The sequence below is a fragment of the Equus przewalskii genome, chromosome 22, assembly GCF_037783145.1.
Source record: "Equus przewalskii isolate Varuska chromosome 22, EquPr2, whole genome shotgun sequence".
Taxonomy (NCBI): domain Eukaryota; kingdom Metazoa; phylum Chordata; class Mammalia; order Perissodactyla; family Equidae; genus Equus; species Equus przewalskii.
This window is the reverse complement of record NC_091852.1, coordinates 16,355,898-16,363,983: the sequence shown is the minus strand read 5'-3', so window position 1 is coordinate 16,363,983 and position 8,086 is coordinate 16,355,898.

Genomic DNA, 8,086 nt, shown 5'->3' with positions numbered 1-8,086 from the left:
GTCTTCAAACTGTAGGAAACCAAAAGATAAATCTTGAAAGAATCCAGAGGAAAATAAACACCCTACATCTAGAGGAACAAGGATGAGAATTGTGGGATTCTCATCATAAACCATGCAAGCAAGAAGAGAGTGGAGTGAAATATTTAAAGTGTTGAAAGAAGAAAAAACACCACCCACCTAGAATTTTATATCTAGTGAGATTATCATTCAAAAGTGAAGGAGAAATAAAACCTTTCTCAGACAAACAAAAACTGAGGGAATTCATCAGCAGCAGACCTGCTCTGCAATAAATATTTTTTAAAAGTTCCTCAGGGAGAAGGAAAATGATAACTTGGATCTTCATTAAAAAGAGGAAGAGAAGGAATAAATTAAGGTAAAATGAAACTTTTATTTTTCTTATTCTCAATTGAGCTAATAATAATAGTGACAATGTATTGGGTGATTATAGTATATGGATAAGTGAAAGGAATGAAAACAATGTTACAGAGGACTTACATTACTTATAAACGTATATTACAAACTCTACAGCAACCACTGAAATTTTTTTTAAAGAACAATTGATATAGTAAGAGATGAGAGAAAATGGAATCATAGAAAATGCTTGTCTAAAACCAGAAAACGCAGAAAAAGAGAAGAAAAAAGAATAGATATAATGAATAGTAAACAGTTATAGACATTGTAGATATGAGTCCTACCGTATTTTTAAAAAATCGCTAAATATAAATGGTGTAAATTCACCAATTAAAAAACAGAGACTGTCAGTGGATAAAAAAACAAGACCCAATTAAATGTTGTATACAAAATGCCCACTTTAAAAATAAAGATACAGATAGATTACAAATAAAGACAGAGAAAAATGTACCCTGCTAACACTAACCAAAAGAAAACAGGAGTAACTATATTAATTTCAGACAAAGCAGACTTCAGAACAAGGAAAACTATCAGGGATAAAGAGGGGTATTACATAACCATAAAGGGTCCATGCTCCAACAAGACACACAGTCCTCAACATGTATACATCGAACAACATAGTGTCAAAATATGAGGCAAAAACTGGTAGAACTGCAAAGAGAAATAGTTGAATCCATTGTTATGTTTGGAGATTTCACCCTCTCTCTCAGAAATGGACAGATTCAGCAGGCAGAAAATCAGTATAGATGCAGTTGACCTGAACAGCACCATCAGTCAACGTGATCTAATTGACATTTTGTAGAGTACTTCATCCGATAATACACATTCTTCTCAAACTCTCATGGAACATTCACCAAGATAGACCACGTTCTTGGCCACAAAACACACTTTAACAAAAATAAATAGAGATTGTACAAAGTATGTTTTCAGACCATAATGGAATTAAACTAGGAATCAATTACAGAAGGATAGCTGGAAATCCTAAAATGTTTGGAGATTAAACAACATGCTACTAAACACATTGGTCAAGGAAGAAGTCTCAAAGTATTTTAAACTAAATGAAAATTAAAATAGAACTTATTAAAATTTATAAGGTATAGCAAAAGCAGTACTTAGGGGGAAATTGATAGCATTGAATGCATCTATTTGAAAAGAAAGATTTGATATTTCTGAGGGACCTGATTTACTTACCTGATTGATGTCTCTCTCTTTCCGAAATATTGGGAAACATGGACTCCTCTTTAGGTAGCAGAGTGACAGAAGAAGGAGCCCCACCCCACACAGGAAGGCAGGGATGGGAATACCTAGGAACTCAAGCTGGAGCTCAGCCGTGGTGCATTAACATTCCTCAGACAAAGAGGGTGATCTGCATCACCAGAAGTGCACTGCCACCTCAGGCAGCTGGGCGTTAAGAGTGCACATTCTAGACTAGAGTTCCAGGCCCACATCACAGAGCTTTAGCATAGACACCAAAGGTTCTTGATGGTCGGGGAGGGGAAAACACAGAAGTGATGAACCCACAACCCTTCCCCCACCATCCAGGCCAGCAAATCAGTCCACCCCTCTGAGGCCCTTTAGATCCTTCCAACTTACCTTCCAACTCCACATATTCACCATAGCATATATTTCACCTTGGTGAAATTTTCTATTTATTCTGTTACCCAGCTATTACCTAAGAGCCTTTTATTGCTTGGTGATCTCCTTTTGGACCCCCACGTCATCTTTGAAAGTCGGTCCTGTGCCCAGGGATTTACATCCCCAAGATCTACTCGGCCTTCAACTAAAACTTCCCCTCATACATAATGTGTTTTTACCTGTATGAAACCAGAAATACACTCAGCAGCAGCCCCACCTCCCGTTATCTCCTCAAAAGAATCCACTATCACCAAAAAGCATGAGAGAACAGAGTAGCCTGTATCAACCAACAGAAAGCATGAGAAAGAGGGCCACAAGGGCGTGGCACATCCGTGGACCCAGGGCAAACAACTTGAAAATGTTTGGTAGTTCTTCTTTTCCCCGAATCCCTCTTAGGCTAGTCAGCCTCTAAAGGTTCTCAAATCTGGCCCCCTCCACCCATACGGTGTCTCACCCTGCTGCTCCCTCTTTTTCTCTGCCAAATCCCCTCCTCCCAGCAAAATTTTAAACTTTTCCATTATTTTACAGAGCAATTGTGCTGGACCATGACCTGCAGGGTCAAACTCATCTTGATTTAGGGACTAGGCTTCTCTTTAGCATAACTTCTAGTGAGCACAGTTGTAATCATATTTGACAGTACCTTTAGATTTTTTTTGAATCACACCTATGGTTACTTCTTCCATGAAAGGTTTTATGATTTTTTTCCCCATCTACTTTCTATCTTTTCCCCAAAATTCCCATTGACATCTCTGTACCTTTTTAAACAATAATGTCATTTTTGTTGATGGTGTATATATATTTATTTCATCTCCCCCCACGCTAGCTAGTCATTTAATAGTTATAACTTTTACAGCTTCATTGTTTAGTGCTAAACTGCTGGAATGAAGCCCTGTGTCATGTCCTCCCTTTGCCTGCCCGCATTCCCTCGCTGAGTCTGATGAATCTATCTTGGCCGCAGACACCCAATCCTTTCCCTCCCATGTGAGAGGGTTTACCAGTAATGACAGCTCCTTTCTTTCCCTGTCTTCTCCCTCATCCACAGCTTCACCATCGTCTCTACCCAAAAGGAAGGTACACTTCAAGCCCACCCCTCTCATGTACCCTCCCTCGACTGCAGGAGGTCTCTGTTCAGACAAATCCCTCTATGTATCTTTGCTTCTCTGGCATTGTTTTTTTTATAGCAAGTCTGGTCCTGACTGCCCCTAAGGTCCCCAGGACTCATGATTGTAAAATCATCCTTTAAAGTCTGAGCAAGATAAGCTCCACCAACAATAGTTTCAGGTGGGGCCGGCCCCATGGTCGAGTGGTTAAGTTTGCACACTCCGCTTTGGTGGCCCAGCATTTCGCCGGTTTGGATCCCGGGCGCGGACATGGCACATTCATGGACATCCGTGTGTGTGTGTGTGTGTGTGTGTGTGTGTGTGCTGATATAGAGAGAAAGGGGAGGGAGGGAGCGGAGACAGAGACAAAGTGGAGAGATATCGAAAATGGGTCAAAATACTAATGGGTACACCTGGATAAAGGGTATATGGTTGTTTACCATCCATGCAACTTTTCCACAAGTTTATCTTTAAATAAATACATTTTAAAAATGGACCGTTGGCTGTTGTCCCAAATTTTGCCTAACCTTTGAAATTTCTGGCTTTGATTCCCGCACCTGCCATCGCTAGCCTACCCAGACCCCAGAAGTGTGCAATGGTGACTTTAAAACAGTTGTCGCAGGTTCTGTCCCAGGCAAGAAACCCTGGATCCTCTTTGCACATTTAAAGTGTGCTAACATTTCAACAGGGTTTCACAAAATACTGGAAAAGAGCATCCCCCCCAAAATTTTTTTTTAAAAAATTATACATAATATAAAACAAGAACCAAAGGAAAGAACAAAATATTCAACATGTGTACAGCATGAAACCCTTAATTTCTTCCTTATCTGGTGCCACTGGGTCGTCCGTCTTCTGGGGTTTTGTGGTGTGAGTTGGTTTGCCGGCACTTCCTCTGCTCTGCTAGTCAGTTACCACTCCTGCACCGGATTTCCGTCTTCAAAAATTGTGTTGACATCTTTTGTCATATCTTCTCCCCTTCTTGTCATCCTCAAGGGCCTTATTCTTTTTAAATCCTTTACTTGTTTTAGCAGCTTTATTGAAATATAGTTCACATACTATACAACTTACCCATTTAAAGTGTATAATTCCATGATTTTTAGTATATTCACAGATGGGTAACCATCACCACAGTCAATTTTAAAGCATTTTCATGACTTCAAAAAGAAACTTCATAACCTTTAGCTGTCATGCCCCTGTCCTCTCATCCCCCCAGCCCTAAGCAACCACTAGTCTACTTCCTCTCTCTCTAGATTTCCCTGTTCTGGACATTTCGTATGAATGGAATCATATGAGGTTATTTGTGACTGGCCTCTTTCACTTCTGCATAATGTTGTCAGGGTTTGTGCATATTGTAGCATGTATCAGTACTTTTTATTGCCAAAAAATATTACATTGTGTGGATATACCGTAATTTATTTACCCATTCGTCAGTTGATGGACGTTTAGGTTGTTTCCGTCTTTTGACCGTTATGAATAATACTGCTATGGACATTTGTGTACAAGTTCTTGTGTGGACATATGTTTTCATTTCTCTTGAGTGTCTAGCTAGAAGTGGAATTTCTAGGTAATATGGTAATTCTGTGTTTAACTTTTGAGGAACTGCCAGACGGTTTTCCAAAACAGCTGCACCATTTTTCATACCCACCAGCAGCATAGAAGGGTTTCAGTTTCTCGGCCTTCTAACACTTGCTATTATCTAACTTTTTGATTCTAGCCATCCTGTGTGTGAAGTGCTATCTCACAGTGGTTTTGATTTGCATTTCCCTGGTGACTAATGATGTGGAGCATCTTTTCATGTAATATTTTACTTTTGGGGAAGGAGAGGAGATAAAAAAGTGTTTGATCTCCTGTGTTTAACTCATCATACAGTAGCTCGTTTTAAATGTATTACAGGAAAGAAACTTTCTTCTAAATCTTTGAAAACACTTGCATGGTGATGTGAAGTCCTTATCACATGTACAGTTTTCTCCTTCTGTGCTCTCTACGTGCTGCAGTCACTGTGTGACTGAGGGACTGCAACACCGTGCACTGCATTTGCTTAGGAAGATTCCTTTCTGCGTGGGGTGGAGGGAGGAGTTAACTCAGTGACTTCTCAGGCTTGACTACAGGGCTGAGCAGAACTGATGGCCAGAGCATCTGAAGCTCAGTGCGTTTCCTCCCCATGGCTCTGTCCATCTGTTTTGGGTCAGTGAGCTCCACAGGTAGTAAATGTCAAAGAAACGTGAGAGCTGTGACATGGGCACAAAGCATACACCTGAGAGACGGATGGCAGGATGTTCCCATGGGCTTTTGCCCCTTAACCGTAGTGTAGGAGACGGGCCGTATCACACGTGCCAGATGATAACTGTGAAAGTGGGGTAAGGGGTACATGGGAAGTTCCACTGCTCTTGTGCATGTTTAAACATTTCTGTAATAGAAGCTTAAAATAATGAAAGAAGCTGGGTGCCTCCTAAAGAGAGGGAGGGGACGAGAGGATACCTGGCAAGGGGGCTCAGTCCGTCAAGACGAGGGTTTAGCTCTCTCAATAAGGACATTTCAGGAAGTGTAATCATTGAGGTTAGGAAGGAAACCTCTTTTCATATAACAGGAAAGAAGGAAAGGAGGAACGGGAAAAGGTTTTTGTGAAGCTTTATTGACGGAAAGTTCCTGTCTCCTGACTTCTAGTTCCTCTGTGATCAGTGGTCCAGCACATCTACTGAGCAAATGGAGACAGCCTAAATTTGAGGAAAGTGAAGGAGATTTGAAATAAATTTGAGTGTCCCTGGAGAGAGAATGGAATAAGGAAACAGCGACCTAAGCTCCATTTGTCTTGTTCTCATGTTAGTAAGCATGGGATAATTCTTTGTGGAATGAGTGAGTGATTTCCAGCTAGTGCTGGGGCTGAATTTACTGTGGCATCGGTAGACTCCATTGTGAGATTTAATCCAATAGTGATCAATTAGTTATAGGAAGGCATTTCTGGGAAAGGCAGAGAGATGGGATTTTGCCAGACAGGAAGGATTAAAAGGGATTGGATGGGGCCCATTAGTAGCGGAGCTTTTTAAATGTTGGTTAGCTGACAGACCATCGAGTCTACCCCGGAGAGGGAGGAAATGTAAACAAGAGCTTGACCGACAGACAAGGAGTAAGTGGAAAAATGAAGGGCCTGGAGTTGAAAAGTTAACAAGGGGCATATGAATCAGAAGAATGAGAGACGAGGCCAAGGGGTGGAATGTCCGACTGTAATAATCTGGATGGCTGAAGTGTTCCTGGTGATAAGCTCTGGAGTGTGGCAGTAACTACACTGGAATGGAAGGAAAGGACCCTAAGATGAGATGATGTAGAAACTGAGAGGCTGGTCTTTGGCTGGTCTATCCACATCGATGGTAGAGCCCTCCATGGCCTCCTCACCTCTTCAAGTCTCCTGCCCTGGGCCCCATCCCCCTCCCAGGACCTCCACAGAATCTGCATTCTTTCTTTGACCTCAAGTTTCAGACATTGTGGGTTCAATGGCATAACTCTGGACAAGAAGATACAAGTGTGGAGTGAGAGAGGCTGTAGTGGACACCGGTTTTGTTTTTGGTTTTTGTTTTAACACCTAGCATTCACAAGCCTTTCTGGGAAAACTACCTCCAGTGCCCTCTGGGATACTCACCCCATTTGTGTAGTGTGTGTGTGTGTGTGTGTGCGCGCGTGCGTGTTCGGTTTTGTTACAATAGTTACCATTATACTTGTATCTTTTCTAATGTCCTCAAATTCCTTTCCCTTACTCGGAGTCTTATTTCGTTTGTCACCTATATCTTGACCCCCTCTTATTACTTATAGAACAATCATTTTATTCTATTTTTCCCTTTTTCTCCTCCCTTCCATTTTTAAAATCATGTTGTTTTTAGAAAACAAAATTGGTATTTTATTTTTCCACCCTTGTAGCCATCTTTATTTTACTTAGACGTCTACAACTTAATGTATTTAACGCTCACCATCATAATGCTTTTTGAATTTTGCCCCAGTTGACACTCAGCCAATTTTTGAGTCCCAGTCTGTCTAAGTGGAGTTGCCTTTCCTCCAAACCCCTATTGTAAGGGTGGGTATGTGTGCAGTCCATGGTGAGACCCCCATATATCTGTAACCTGGTGCATAGTCTGGGACTCACCTCTGGTTCATGAGCTGCAGGTGTTCTGGGGGAGACCAGCCATGGCTCCACCAAGGCCGTGAATATCAGAGGCGGCACTTCCATCCTGATAGGTGAACTGTACACACTAAGGGCAAGATCTTGTATATTCCTATTAAGCATAGATGGAAGGAAGGCAGCAAGATCACCTTCCCCAAAGAGGGGGATGCCATGCCTGATGACCTCCCTGCAGATATTGTTTAGTATTCAAAGAACAGCCCAGTGCCTTTTTGGAATAAGGCATCAGTGTGCTGTGCAGTGCCTGGATCAGCCTCAAGGTGGTGATGCCTGGATCAGATTGAGGAGGGGGCGGGGGGAACAGGACAGGGTCACCATATGGATGATGAGGCATAAAGCTTTGTTCTACCAGCAAGGTCCTTCTTTCCCCTCTTCATTTTTTCTTCCCTCCTCGCTTACTCCAAGTCATCTTTTCCTTACTCTCAGCTTTATTTTATCCTGGGAGGTAGGTGGCTACCTGGTCAACATTGTTACTACTGGCAGCTGAGTGATGCTTTTGCTCTGCAACAAAATATCATTTGGCAGTCTGAAGAAATACCTACAGAGGGGAACCACTTCCCCCAGGTGCCTTTCCAGTAGGGAAACCTCAATGTAAAGTTTAAAGTATTCTTCCCTAACACATTAATATGACTCACATGACAGATTCTTAAGGCGTGTCTGTGCTGTTCCTAGCCCCTCCCCCACCAGCCCAGGATCCACTGCAGCAATACCCTCCCCCACCCCCCAAATCCCATTCAGGGTTCACCCACCTGTGGGGTCCTCTGGTCACTGA